This window comes from Hermetia illucens, chromosome 1, assembly GCF_905115235.1.
Source record: "Hermetia illucens chromosome 1, iHerIll2.2.curated.20191125, whole genome shotgun sequence".
Classification (NCBI taxonomy): domain Eukaryota; kingdom Metazoa; phylum Arthropoda; class Insecta; order Diptera; family Stratiomyidae; genus Hermetia; species Hermetia illucens.
In genome coordinates, this window is record NC_051849.1 from 105,820,984 (window position 1) to 105,836,676 (window position 15,693).

At 38.6% G+C, this 15,693-nt stretch overlaps 1 protein-coding gene across 1 annotated transcript in view; it reads right to left on the reverse strand.

Moving 5' to 3' along the window:
* LOC119646676 (lysosome membrane protein 2-like) overlaps window positions 1-15,236 on the reverse strand; it is an 82,324-nt gene extending 67,088 nt beyond the window's left edge. The window contains exon 1 of the mRNA XM_038047210.1: window positions 15,013-15,236. The gene's annotated coding sequence lies outside the window, so the exon portion shown is untranslated. The remainder of the gene's footprint in view (window positions 1-15,012) is intronic.
* Between the last annotated feature and the right edge of the window lie 457 nt (window positions 15,237-15,693).

Consider the following 15,693-nt stretch of genomic DNA (forward strand, 5'->3'; position numbering starts at 1 on the left):
TGTCCACATTCCAACAGTTTTTCCATCGCTTGCCGCAGCGAGAAAATCTGATCTGTCGCTGATTTGCCTGGAGTGAAGCCTCTTTGGTATGGACCAATGACGTTCCGGGCATATGGGGCTATCCGGCCTAGCAAGATAGTGGAGAATATCTTATAGATGATACTAAACAACGTGATAGCTCTATAATTGCTACACTGTGTGATATCTCCCCTTTTATGTTTGAGGCAGATAATGCCTCGTTGCCAATCGTCAGGCATTGATTCGCTGTCCCATACCTTGAGCATCAGTTGATGAACCACTTGGTGTAACTGGTTGCCCCCATGTTTAACCAATTCAGCTGTAATTCCATCGGCTCCTGGCGACTTATGATTTTTCTAGCCGGTGAATTGCACGGACTGTTTCTCGTAAACTTGGTGGTGGCAGTATTTGTCCGTCGTTTTCAGTTGGCGGGAAATCCAACTCGCCGATGTTCTGGTTGTTCAGTAGCTCATCAAAGTACTCAGCCCATCGTTCCAATATGCCCATTCTGTCGGAAATCAGATTTTCCTCTCTGTCTTGGCAGGATGAGCATCGAGGTGTATAAGGCTTCATCCGCTGACCTGTTCGTAAAACTTGCGCGCCTGGTGCGGTTGTTGCCTGTACTTTTCGAGTTTACAGACTTGTTGGTTCTCCCAGGTTTCCTTTTTCCGTCTGTGAAGCCGCTTCTCCGCTCGACGGAGTTCCTGATAAGTCTTTGCGCGTGCCCGCGTTCTTTCAGAATGCAACATTACTCGGTATGCGGCATTCTTTCGTTCCGTTGCTAGCTTACATTCATTGTCAAACCAGCCGTTCCGACTCTTTCTGCGGCGGGGGCCAAGTATGTTTGTGGCCGTATCAATGATAACGTTCTTCAGGGTGCTGTGAAGATCATTTGTTGAAGCTCCATCTCCAGGTCCTCTGTTGACTGCGGTTATTGCGGCTCCCTCTTGTAAGTGTCGCGGAGGGTTGTGTTGTTAATAGTTTCAGTGGTAACTCCCACCTAATTGTCAGAGGGGATTCTGGGTGGTGTTGTTATTCGAGTTCGGAGCATCATGCTAACGAGATAGTGGTCCGAGCCTATATTGCCCCCCCCACATGATCTGACATTCATCAAGGTTGAGAGGTGGAGGCGTTTAATCAACACGTGGTCAATTTGGTTGAAAGTGGTCCCGTCTGGAGAGGCCCATATATGTTTGTGGACCGCTTTGCGCGCAAACCAAGTACTTCCAACAAACATTTCGCGTGACCCTGCCAATTGAATAATCCACAATCCGTTATCATTTGTATTTTGGAGTAAGCTATGGGAGCCAACGTATCGCCTGAATACGGGCTCCTTCCCTACTTGGCTGTTAAAATCCCCAAGTATGATTTGGATAGCATATCTGGGGCAGGCTTCGAGGTTTCGTTCTACTGCCTCGTAGAAGGTATCCATCTCCGACTCTGCAGTCTCTTCTGCAGGGGCGTGAACGTTAACGGGGCTTATATTTCTAAATTTGCCTCGGAAGCGCAGAGTGCATAGCCGTTCCCTTATGTTTTCAAAGCCAATAACAGCAGGTTTCATTTTTTGGCTGACTAAGAAACTTGCTCCGAACACATGGTATATTGGGTCAGGGTATCGGCTAGCTGCTCGGCAGCTTCATCTCTGTACAGGGATCGCACGTTCAATGAGAAAATGTGCAAATCGTTCTTCCTTTGTCGTTGCCAGGTTCGTTGTTTTGTAATTCGTCCAGTCCGAGGCTTCGTAACAAGTTGTTTTCCGTGGAGGACCAGCCCTACCCAACCCCCAACCTGAAGGAGCAGTTGATACAATTTGTCCCGTTTCTAGGCGCAGGGGACTCACCTTCATCCTTCTCCGTCTGCAGCTTTTCGTTCAGAAAGAGCTCCCAGCGGTCACCACGTGGACGTGGAGAAAAGGATTTTTAATAGAGCTGTTGGTGTTGGTTCAGCAGACGTTTCCTAGGTTTTATGCTCCATCGTGGGTACCAATCCACGTTTCGCCCTGGGAACTATACTACCCTTTGACCAGTTGTTCGATCAATTCTAAGTAATTCTGCGAGCTTTTCTTAAATTTGACACGAGTTCAGCTTCCTCTTTTCCTCAAATTTTCTAAATTTTCCATCTTTGACTTTGTTGACACGGGTTCTTATTATTCGGTAACTGTAACTATGTTTGAAAGCTGTCAATCATACAGATTGTTTATATAATAATAATTAAACTCGCAGATAAAAAACAGTGGGTTAATATGTCTTTAAAATAAAAGAATATATTTTGGTTATAATTAATATGTTCCAAACTTGCTGGCTATTCTACTGATACTAACTTCGTTTTTCTTTTTTCAATATTTTCTTAAAACCGCCATGAGTCGATCTATAGCTTGTTCTAAAAAATATCCTAAGCCCTTATCACTTATTTCACAAAAAATGTCAACATGTAAGCATTTAGCATGTCCGCATGTACTTTCGGCGTTACGTTGATGCCATTACATTGATGACATTAATATACTTTCCTTAAAAGCGTTAATTTTCCGAACGTAATCTAATTTTCTGAATCAGTGGAAAAACAGGAATCAATAATGCTTTTAAATTTATCTAAACAAGCTACACCTGTTTCTACATTTTAAACAAAGAAAATTGCGCCTGGTAGTGAAAATTTCTCATGAACGTCAACTTTGCGAATAGAAGTTTGCAATAATACATTTATTGTCATGTTATTATATATCCTGTAAGTAAACGTAGCTCAGGTGGAATGATTAGCTCAATCATTTTTAAGGTTTTGTGTAGAACAAAACAATTTTTTCACCAAATACAGAGTTGTAAAATGCGCTAGGGAAGAGTTAAAATGTGGACACGAATCAAGCCGAAAATCTAAAAAATATCAAGGTGATGCCCTTATATGAAATTTAGGGCTCAAAATATGTCTCATTGCGATATCTCCTCAAATAAATACTTTTTCATTACCAACTTTTTGAAATTGACTAGAAATTAATTTCATCTCAGGAATACTGAAGCAGCATATAGGGCGGACGGACTCTTGCATAACACTGCTAAGTTTCGTGGAAATCCGTTATTAGTGTCAAAGTTAGCGCAGTTTAAAAGTTATCAATTTCACTCGAATTCCCTGCATTTTAATCCATGCAAATTTGCTGACGTCATAACTAATGCGAATAATTGACATTCGAGCAAAACATTAAAATTCCATTTACGAATAATCCTGAAAACAAAACCTTATCAAAACCGGTATACTATCTGTCTGTCCCTCCGTCTGTTTATTTGTCTCTCTTTCTCTCAGTCTGTCTGCCACACCATTTTCCCCAGAAACGGTTTGTGTGGGAATTGTACATCCCCTTACATGCAGTAAGAGACATTGTCCTAAGTTGATCTTTTTTACCGAATGTAGCCATGTGAGGTACGAAATGAAATGAAATGAAGTTATAGTAGGTGAAATTTGCCCCTTTCGCGTCAAATTATTATTCCACATAAGGCAAAATGTCAGTACCACGTCGAACAGAATATCGGACATCTTTACGCACACTCACTAAGAGCTATATATAAGTAGAACCATCGTGCAGCGTAATATTCTTACATAAAAAATTAACAAAACCTCTTATACTTGAAACGCCGAGCTTCAAGTTTCCCGGTTTGTTTTTTTTTGTTATCGGTGATGTACTCCATACTGCCTTGTCCAGATCCATGGACTATTTGAGGACCCCGACTATGCAGACGACTCACTCATCGAGTCAGGGGCCTTGGCCAAATGCCTTTGGATTTCGAAAAAGAGGTCACTAGATGAAAAGAAAGACCAGCAAAACAAAGGTTCAATCAGTCCAATGAGTAATCACACTCTCCTTATCTGTGTCAATGGGCAGAGTGTCGAAAACTGCGACTAATTTGTATATCTAATAAGCGTGGTGGCTGTCGATGGTGGCACCAAACTGAATGCTTCCGGACGCATTAACAACGCTAGTTCTGCTTTGTCTAAAATTTGGAACTGCAGTTATCGCAGCACTAAGATCAAGACTGTCCTGCGTTGCTAAATGGGAGTAGTACAGAGAAAGTGACCCCCATAAAAAGGCTTCCAAACCTTCGTCAGCAATCACCTGCGAAATGTTATCGGAGTGCGGTGACCTGATACACTTAATCGAAGAACTTGGTCGGCGCACAGACTTGTAACCCGGACGCGGTGTAGTTAGGAGGTAGAATCAACAAGACCCATATGAAGGAGAAGCAACAGTTGCATTGACAATCATGTTGTCCAGTAGAATACTCTACCCTCCCAAGATAGCCGGCGAGTGGGCCATTCCAGAAGGTCTTGGCGCTAAAGAGTAGAGGGTGAGTTCGACCATCTTGTGGGAAAGTTAAAGCGCATTTCAGGTAGCATGTGTTGCTTCGAGCTATGCCCCTACTTCTTGACAGAAGGTTATTTTTATACTGAAACATGGGGAAAATGACGATTCAAACTCAGAGACCTTCAGAAATATATAACGTTTCGTTAATTTGATTGGCCTCGACTTGAGTAAATCCAAATAACACCACAAATCCAAAAATGATGAGAATGACCGATAAACTTTCCAATTAATTGGCATATCTTGGATTTAATTGAGAGAGAAAGCTTCTTAAGAACGTAGGGGTAAAGGTAAAATGAGCTCCCATAGAGTATATGCTTCAACACTGCGGGGACTTAAGGCGAGGCCAAAATGTTTTCATTTATAAGCTAGCCTCACTGCAGAGGACTGTGTGGCTGGGTTTTACCGGCGATATGACTATGACATCCGACGTTCTTTTAGATACACTATTCAATATAATATATAGAGTACTGAATGTACATATATTTTCAGAGCACTGCAATAATAACCACTTACAGCTAAATTTACTTATATGTGTAGAAAAACAGAGCGCTTGAGGGGCCGACGGTTCGAAAACAGAATCTTGCTCTGGATAAGGATAAAAACGTGAGGAGGGGATTTTCTTTGGGCAATATGTAGTGGTCTTGCAGGCTGAAGTGTGCACGATCGTTAGAGCTACAATGTGAAGTGTCTTGCGATTGAGAGACAGACGCATCCGAATTTGTAGTGGTAACCAAGCTGAACTAAAGACAATAAGTAGCCCTTTGATCACTTCACAAATCGTTCAGGAATGTAGAAATCATCTGATATGGATGTTAATGTGGGACTGCCCTGGCTGCTCAGCCATTGTTATGTAGAGGAAAATGAAATCTCGGATGCCTTGGCAGAAGAAAACAGGGAGGTTGTCTGAAACCAGCAATTGAAGTGAGACTAACATTAGTCAATGTAGCTATCAAAAAGGGGGAATGGGGATGAGGAACAAAGCCTAAAAGCAGGAAGACTTGCAAAAATATTGTTAGCATTCTGACGAGCTGTAATTTACTAGTTGATCGTTTGTTTGGAATACAAATTCAACAAGCTGACGCGTGTAATGAGTAAGTGAAATCCAAGGAACATTTCCTATCTGAGTGTCCTGCCTGTGACAGAATCAGACAGATGGAGCTTATGCATATAGTCTGACTGCACCGGACAACATCAAATCTATTAGCGTTACATAAAGGAATCCGGGATATTTTGTCAATGCCGATGCGCACAAAAGCGCGCTCATACTTTCTGAGTTCTGTGTTTAACGTTTTGCGTTCTTTGTAATATCCTTATCTGTCAAGAGCTTCAAATTCTAATTACAGTTTTTGTGTTTCTGTTAAAACTATGAACGCAGGATTCTCTCATCATATGTAAAAACCATGTTTTACAAGCCAGAGCTTTCGGCTTCTTTTATATGATGGAGATGAAAATTTGCTGGAATCGATCGATCGTTGTTCACTACAACTGCCTCATCTGGTTTTTTCTAATCAACAAACGAATATGCATGGCGACTTCTCCAATTTATTTACTAACCTACAGATATTCTAATTGAGAATCGCCCGTATACACATTAAGGGGGTCATCCTCTCTGTCGGGTTGGAGAAATCGATTTTTTTTTGCATGAATTATATCTATATATTGTGGAGAATATATGGGAAAGGGGATTTTCCGATATTCCGAGTCCTTCAGAAATTACAGGGTTAAACAGGTAAGGAGTTTGCAGCCGCGGCTAGAGTACTCGGTGAGAAAGAGCATCGAATCTTTTTTACCTGTTAGTTTTTTACCTGAGCCTTATAAATTCGAACACAGGTATAAATATAAAAAGGTGGAAACCCAATCAATTGTCTAAACTTATTTCCTGTTTGGAATAAAAAGGATAATCCAGCACTGAAAGGCTTTCAAGCTATACTCAGTGATATTTTGTTGTAAGTATTGTGCTGTTTGTGTCTTCAGTAATTTTTTTAAATGGATCGTACGAGGGGAGATCGCTTTAACGTTCAACGTCATGCTCGCACTATACAACGAGTATTTCATGGGAATCGATCTTATCAAAAACGAAAAAGGACTTCGCATCAACATCAGCAAAGAAACTTTTAGCAACCATGAACATGGATGTTCCAATTGCGACAAGTTTTGTATATTGTATATTGGATTTTGCTGGAGTTTTCTCCGGTATTTCTGCAAATTTCTGCAAATAATAAAATATACGTAGTAGTAAAAAAGGAATACGTAAGACATGTCGAAAAAGAATGGGAACGCGGTTTAGAAATGCAAAGAAGAATCACAAAGGCATTGGTGGAAAAGGGGCTGGAAAACTTACTGATAAGGTTATTAACGACCTCTCTACATTTTCTGGGCTAGCTATTCGTTGACACGCAAATTCGATAGAAGGAATGAAGCAAGGAATTTGGGAAACTTTCTTCCATAAATGTGGTACAGATGAAAATCCTTAGCATGAAAATTGTCCAGCAAGTGAGGACAGTTGGTGCAAATGGCGTAAAGCGGAAGCTAAAGGAGAACTGAATAGTTTCGACCACGAGAAGGCACCTTTGACTGAAGAAGTTCAAACAATCATCAAACCAATCTACGAAGATTTGTCACGAGATGATCTCTTGAACAGATGTTTAGGAGCAGAGACCCAGAATAACAGTGAGTCGTTAAATGCATTGATCTGGACTTTCGCTCCTAAACACTTTCATTCTGGCGCGAAGGTCGTAGAAATAGCCACTTTTCTGGCTGTAATTATTTTCAATGAAGGATTCAATGGCATTCTTAACATCCTAGTGTCAATGGGATGTCAAGTTGGTCACATATGTCAGGTTTATGACGACCGCCGTAATGAAGCGCGAATTTGGCGGACGGAACGACGATCGACTGACTTCGATAAAAGAGCCAGAATTGAAACCAGAGAGCCACAATCCGCCTTACAAGACTTTTTTGAAGAAACGGAGGGTGCTCTCTATGGACCAGGTATAGCAGATTAATGGTGAGTTAACATTTTTCTGTTGATAATCACATTTAAATTTTCAAACTGTGTCTTGGAAATCGGCTGCCACCATAGCTCAAAATCTATCCAACCAAATTCTTTGAAATTTTCACGACTTCTTTAATACATATTTCTACGGTCCGCAAACTAGGATAATTGCAATCGGACGGGTAGTTTTTTTTATTCATAAAAAAGCCGTAAAAAAACACCAAAATTCAAAAAGCCCACCAAAAGTTTACCTTTTAATATTTAATATATTGTCCACATTAAAATGCCGTTTGGTTTTTTTTTCCTCAGGTGAACGCAGCGCCCTCCAGCGTGGCAGGAGAAAAACACCTTTTTTTGGAGATGGGTGCATAAATTGGCACGTATTCCAAAAATTAGCTACGCAATTAAGCTGAAAAATTTATCACATATACTAGAGATATCAGTAAACATATGGTGCAAAAATCACGTTTCCATCTCTATCCAGTTCTTCAAAATAATTTTTCAAAAAAGGCAAAAAAAACGGCCTTCACACGGGATGACCCCCTTAAGAAAGCATTCTTGCATTAGCAACAGGTTTGCTGTTATGATACAAGCTTTTCATGCGTTTAACAACCACCAATAGGACGCACTATGGAACCATCGTCGTTATTTATGTATAATGTTTCAGGCAGAATTATATTATACAATTTGTTGAAATCCTGTTCAGCGACAAACTCGTTCGAAGTTTTTTTAATGCAAGTATAGATTAGAGGTATGAGTAGACAAGCAAGGAGCCATATTTTCAATACTGACTAAGGACAGAGTGGCTTCGTAGACGTTGTAAATGGAAATTTTATTGAAATTCTAATTCACCGTTCCTGTTTTTTACAAAATCAGAACAAAGTTAAATTATTGACTTGGGCTTGTTACAAATCAATATTTGATTAATATTTTTTTCGTATTTACGTAGTTCGTCTTGTTTAAGCACTGTATTTTATATTTACCTTCAAAAGTATGCAGCCATCTAAGAACGCTAAATGGTTACAAAGAGATCGAGCCGACCGAGCAGTGAACGAGTATTTTGCAATGTCACATCTTAAGACAATGCAACCCATCCCATCCACAAACAAGTCGGAATACCGGAAGCTCGCGCTTCGGGTATAAAGGTTTTGTGTTCATCTTATGTGACGCACATTTTTCTGTCCGTATATAGCTACAAATCCAACATAATCCTTCATATTTTTCCAAACTACGAGACATACGTACATATTACAGCCATAGATATCACGCCCACCCTAAACAAACAAACTGCCTATTACCGAATGCTGTACACATATATGCACGTATATAAATTGATCGTACCCATATTTCCGATTTACTTCTTATATCTATTTGAATTAGGCACTACCCGCAAAGTTCATTAGCACGCATCTATTATATACCTACATACACACATGTCTGGTTGACAAATAACTAAAAAACTAAAACAAAATAATTCTCTGCGACCCAATTCATAAGAATTCATTTCGTTGTGGTATTGGCGAATTGATATGTGATGATGACGTCATGCAGGTTGTAGAGTGCACGAAATTCATAACAAATTGTAAAGTTTCACCCCCTATAACTTTGTTAATAATAGTTGCATTTTCTTCAAACTTGACCGAGTTGTGCACCATGTTCTTCATTATACGCATGCCATTTTGTACTTCTGGGATGAACATAAGGGGGGGGGGTGCCGGGTAAATTTCTAAAATGTGGAAATATACTATTATTAAGTTTATTTGTGGAGATATCGGAACCGGATATATTTTGAGGCCTAGATTTCGTAGAGACGCACCACTGTGATTTTTTTCAGATTTTTCGGTTGAATAGGTTCTGAGAACGAGACCTGTTACACTTTTTGTGGGTCATATTTTGAATCCTCACTCCCCTATGTTTCATCTAATATCAAATATTGAACCAGATTCGAAAAGTACTAATTGAGACCTTTCATTTGATACCCTACATGGCTACATTCTGTGAAAAAAAAATTTGCACCCTCCATTCACATGTATGGGGAGCCCCCCCTTAAACTTAACACAAGATGGCACCACTTACTGCATGTAAAGGGATCACCAGATTACATACTCTCACCAATTTTTGTGACAATCGGTCCAGTCGTTTCCGAATAAATCGGGTGTGACAGACAGACAGACAGACAGACAGACAGACAGACAGACGGACAGACGGACAGACAGACACCGTCTCGATTCTAATAAGGTTTTGTTTCACACAAAACCTTAAAAAGCATGTTATTGCATCTAGAACCAATATGCGAAAATTAGCACTTATATACGCTTAGTCAAATAAATGGATAAATAACCTCCTTAGTCTTTATCATTTGTTTACGGAGAACCAAATTTTTGTATTGATCACATTGTCTGATAGGAACGACCCGACTAATTTGAAAAACATTTTTTTTTGTAATTTACAATTTGCTTATCCAATGAGTACAGTCCTCGTTTGTTCAATTAAAATTGTTTAGCAGTTTAGTTGGGGGAAGCAATTCGCAATCATCACATCCTATGTACGAGTATCGAACAAATCTTATTTCCCAAATTTATAATGTCTGCACTTAACGGAAACAGAAATAAGGGAGATGGCCAGACATTTCAGTATATTTATTACTGTATATACATATATATCCACATTTCATTATTCAAATATATCTGTGCACAGCAAGAAAAGGTGAATATGGTGTACATAAAAACAGATGTAATCAATGGGAACATGTGTTTCAGAAGTTCTAGGGCTTTTTGTTCATCAATATCGATATTTGCCTTGGATACTAACAACCCAGTGCTGCAGGCATTCATTGGTAAATCAATTTTGCAATTGTTTATCTGTCGTCTGATACTAGATACGGCACGACATTGCATCTTGACATGAAATGAGGTTTTATCGGCTACTAAAAGCACTACTTAAAAATACCATATATGCATAAGGCTTCTTTCGAGTACGGTAAAATCCGTGAGATTTGGTCTGATTCAGAAGCTTTCAAGGAATGTATTAGCATTAACCTTTTAATCAGAAACCGTTTTGGTCAAAAATTAGTTGGGGATTGATATCTATGATCCTTTAAGTCTTACCCTATATATATAGATTTATTCCAAATGAAGAAAAATTGAGGTAAGGAAAAGTAAACTAAAAAAAAAACAAAAACTTTAACAGACTCATCACGCATTTTTTGGAAAGAATTACCATTGTGATTCCCAAAATCAGAATCCCCCAATATACACGACTGCAAACCAATTGCAAATCAGTTCAATAACGAAAATGCAAGTAATTTTGTATTCCACAAATAACTTAATTTGCGGTCTCTGAATGCCAATTTCCAAAAATAAATGCTACAAATACGATCGTCCAATAAAAGATTCACTAGTTTTACTTGAAATGCGTAAACAGATTGGTTTCATTGTTTTTCTGTGTTGCAGAATAGTAAGTTTTCCGGTTTTCACAGTTTTTAGAATCTCAATAAACCTTTCAAACTGCCTATGCGAAGATTTCTAATATTTATATCTTCGAACCGGCTTTGAAATTCTGTGGGAGTGTCAGACGTCTGTCTGAACACCGCAACAGAATTAATATGGATGTAGAATCTGTAAAGGATTTAGGAAACGGCTAACAGTTCTTAGTATGGTATAAGAAAGCATTATTGGAAAGGTAGTTGTAGTTTACAAGAAAAAATGGAGAATAAGATGACATGAAGAAGATAGGCTAATGGAGTACGTGAACTATGTTATGTATTGTTGAATTTTGTGTCAATCCTGCATGTCAGGTATTGTAACTAACATTTCGGCATATATACGGTGGATAATAGATGTGAGGCTGGGAAACGTCTATCTAAACACGTATGAGACAACACAGTGAAAGATCAAAACAAAACCAAAGCATTTATTTCTTTGCAGTACATGACATTGTCCGGATGGTTTAGTAGCTAAGCCCTAGGTTATCGCAGCGGAAGGTCGCGGTTCAAGTTCCGCTGGTAGCAGAGGGATTTGTATCGTTATCATGGTCATAATCACTAACTACCGCAATGTTGACCTTACAGTGTACGGTAGGCCTGTAGTGCATATTTATGGCCTGGACTGAAGTTCTGTAACAGGCTTCAACATCCTGATCTAATTGAATTGTCGCACCAACGAATATTATGATGCAAATAATTTAAAGAAGGAAACAAGTTGAACACCGGAAGCTAGACACTTCAAGAGCAGAACTGTTCCAATTGTACACAGCCCGTAATATATGTATATGCATTTAGTGTGCCAGACTGTAGTGTGATATTGACATTTAGTACTTTGGGTTGAATTTACACAGAAGAGACAATTTTACGCTGCCATAACTTTGTCAGTAATAGCACGATTTTAATCAAACTTGGAGATACCAAGCTTTATAGCTCTAGGGTAAACTAAATGGGAGTTTCAAATCAATTTCCCAAAAACAGTGATATACTATAACTAACTTAATTTGAGAAGGTATGGAGGGTATTTTGAGGAATAGATAACGCATAGAAGCTGCTTTGCAATTTTCTTTTGAGATCGGTGATTTCTAAGAAAATTCCGTTCCAACAGATTTTAAATCTAATACCGGTTCAGAAAATACTTGACAAGGCCTTTTGTTTGAGACCCCAAACAACTATATTTAAAGTTACATACCCCAGGTATGAAAAGTTTTGTGTATTTCTTTTATAAAGACATTTGGGTGTGCATTTGCCCCATTTGTACGTAGCACGTAATATATACATATATTATGTGAGACACATTTAGCATGTATGGGGCTCCCTTAAATTCGGCGTAGTCTTATGTAACTCATTGTATGCATGAGTGTTTCCAGTTCCCACCTTTCCACCAAATTTTGTGTGAATCGCTTCAGGCGTCTCCGAGACGGACAGATAGTAATCCGATTTTAATAAAGTTAAAAATGGGGTGCAACGAAGAATTAGATTCGAATTCTCGTGAACGTACTTGTCTTTCAGTTTTAATGTTTCTGTATGCATTCCTTTGACAGTACTTACAATTGTAAGATAATGAATCACATCACTATAAAAATCGATGAAAGCATCTTACAGTACCATCCGAAGATCGCAAATACTACAGATATTCAATCAGGTTAACGTTTAGCAATTGAGGCATATAGAATATTACAGTGTAACCCCTCTCATTCTTAATGGGAAGTGTATTTGTTGTTTATGTTCTGCCGAAAGAAAAACTATTGTTCTATGCCCAAGTTGGCAGCCATCTGTCATAAATTAGGACCCAGCCCATTAACTAATACTTTTTAAGCTATGAACTGGCCAATGAAATACCAATCTACCCACTTCTCTGGACGCGATGAAGGTTCAAACCAACCGATTCCCGTCATCGTAGCTCATAGGTATGATTTTCATGAAACTTCACTATTTCGTAACGACTTTTCTGTGGTATTTCCTTTTCTTCGCCATCGCACTTTTTCCTATTTTATGCATTTTATCGTACTAGTTTTCAATTTTTTGTCCAAGGTACTTTTGTTTTTCATGAGTCATTTGTGTACGCACTTCCGCTACAGCTGTAAATTTGATGAAATATCGTATTTGAGTTTTTATTACTTAGACGAAAGTGGGGTGGTTGGGTCCGCTATTTCCACCCAACATTAGGAGTAGAAAAGATTTTCCAGATCAGCTTTCTTAGATTTCAAACTAGCATACTTGGGGGAAGATTTTCTAAAGAGGGGTTCTGCACGCGCTTTGTCAAAACTTCCGCGCCGAATAGTCTATATAACCATATCTATAAGGGAATAATATAAGGCCATAATATATATGATAATAATCATTTCCGCGAAAATCTAATTTAATCAGGGCCTTGCAACGCGTTAGAGCACTACATTCAAAACCGTAAGATTACAGTGCTCTGTAGGAGGCAATGTGGTCAGCATTGCCCTCGCCTGTGATTATTAGCCTGATTTGAGTCAGGTGCTCGTTTATAGCTGAGTCGACTGGATCCGACGTCAAGTGACGATGCAAATCCCACCGCGACCAGTAAAATTTAAATAGTCTAACCCTCTAACCACTGAGCCACTCGGATATGGGGATAATTAATAAGACCTAAATACTTGGAGTCATGGTGCTTCTGGATATTAGTGTTTTTAGTGCTAATATTTCATCCTTGTAGAGTCATCACTGTGCTTTATATTCAGTCTTCTTGGTTGAATATAATGTATATATCATTATCATTATCATTTGGATATAAAAAGTAGGATTATTATTGCAAAAACTTAAAAAAAAGTTGAAGTCAATTGTCCAAAAAGTTCTAGCTAGTAAGAATACCTTGTCATACGATAGAATTCTGATAATTCGTATTGTCGAAAAACCGACAGTTTGATGGGAATTATGGGTATTACCAATTATCAGGATTTCATTATATATGTAAATGTACGACCCTTTAGTTTGTCAAAATTCACCTTAATATGATACTGCCAGTCCAGACGGTACTTTATGGTTGTTGTTGTTTCCGCCTTTTACACTCCTAGGGTGAAGTTAAGGTTGCTGGCAAGTCGGAATTTGTTAAAGTGCAGATACCAGACTCGGATGTATTTTGAAGCCTAGATTAACGAGCCATAACCAAAACTTTACGAATAATTTTTCCCTTTGAAATAATTGAGACTTACTTTTTCTATTCGCTAGTGATATTTGTTGATCTTGCAAATACTGATATTTCGAGAACCACTTGTTCCCTTCATCAGTCCTAACAAGTAAGAGAATCGCTAGAAACACCGCGAGATTGCACTTAGATAATTTTTCCCCATTAGTCAAATTAAGATCTTTTTAAAGAAGGACTTCTCTGGAATTCTTTGCCTTTAGATGGAAAAACCGTTATTATTAACAGCATTGCATGTCAATCCCGTGCGCAAGAATCTCCAAAACTTATTTGATACCCGAAAAAGATTTTGCTCAGTGAATTTATTATCTTATTGAAATCGTCATCCAAAGGGGTCTAGCCTCCGGTAGAGTGAGGTTTAAACCGCAAACCTTACGCACGCACCTGTGATACATATAATACATTTAGAGAGAAGGAATTTATTGATTATAATCCTGATATCCTTGGATACTTTAATATCCGACTAAATTAAGTTATGGCAGTCAAATATGCGGAACCAATTACAATAATTTTAGAGTTTGTCTGCCGGTCCTTTTCCTTTTGTGTAGCTCAGGGACAGCTTTTGTTTGTATTAGTAAAGTTAAGGTTTCTTATACATTTTGTTGATAAACTTTCCTAAACTTGTAGGCAATACCAAATCAAGGCTTGTATTGCACTAATTCGATAAATAAAATCAAAATTTAATCAGACAGTTTCTACCCTATGAAGTTTACATTCTGGTTAGTTTAACTTCAGGTTGTAAAGAAATTCACGTAAACGGGTATCATTCGAGAATGATTTCTATTGATTATTTTGAAGAAATGCAGAAGTTTATTTACGTAATTATGTGTAACGTTTTCACAGGTATTTTACATATGCGGTGTACAATCAATAATGAAACCGTACTTATAAATAAAAACTTGCCATTTAGTCCTAAGTAAATCACTATATTATAAGGGCTAAGCTTTGGATTCCAAAACAATGAAGAACATTTTTCTATCTGATTTAGAGATGAATTCACCCACCTTCCTTCGGTCTGGATCTACTTGCACCAAATATGAAATATTCAAGTTACAGTGATATCACATCTGTTCTCCCTGCCCCAATCACCAATCACAAAATAAGTACACTCACTTTGTCACCTAACAATGTACACACTTTAACCACAGAAGTGACAATAATGATAACACCTTGTACCAAAAACTCGTAAATAAATCAAATATTGAACAGACACTGAGCAAACAGAGTTACTTACTGCCAAAAACTAGATCCAAACTGGCACGCGGACAATTTCAAATTGGCGGATAGAGTTCTAACTTTCTTGAGCCTCGGCGCTCGCGAATCTTAACTGGAGTGTTTTAATGAAGTGCCTAATGTTAAATGTCGATGCGGCTGGGGAAAGATATCTTTTAAGTAAACTGATACCAAGCCGAGAAATTTGGCACTAGAATTGGGAGGATCGAGAAGAACGCGTATGACTGAGATCTTCCCATTTCTCGGATTACGAGTAAACTTCTTGCAGCTAGAGGCCCAGTTGAAGGTACATAATTTTCGCGAATCGAAGAAGTTTACGCGAGTGCTGGTCGGCGGCCGGAATGAATAACCGCAGACTCATTTACTTAGGGGGGCCGACTTGAGTACGTAGTACCCGACGCATGGTGTTACAGCTAGAATGTCAGAGCCATGGTCACTATTTGCAAATGTCC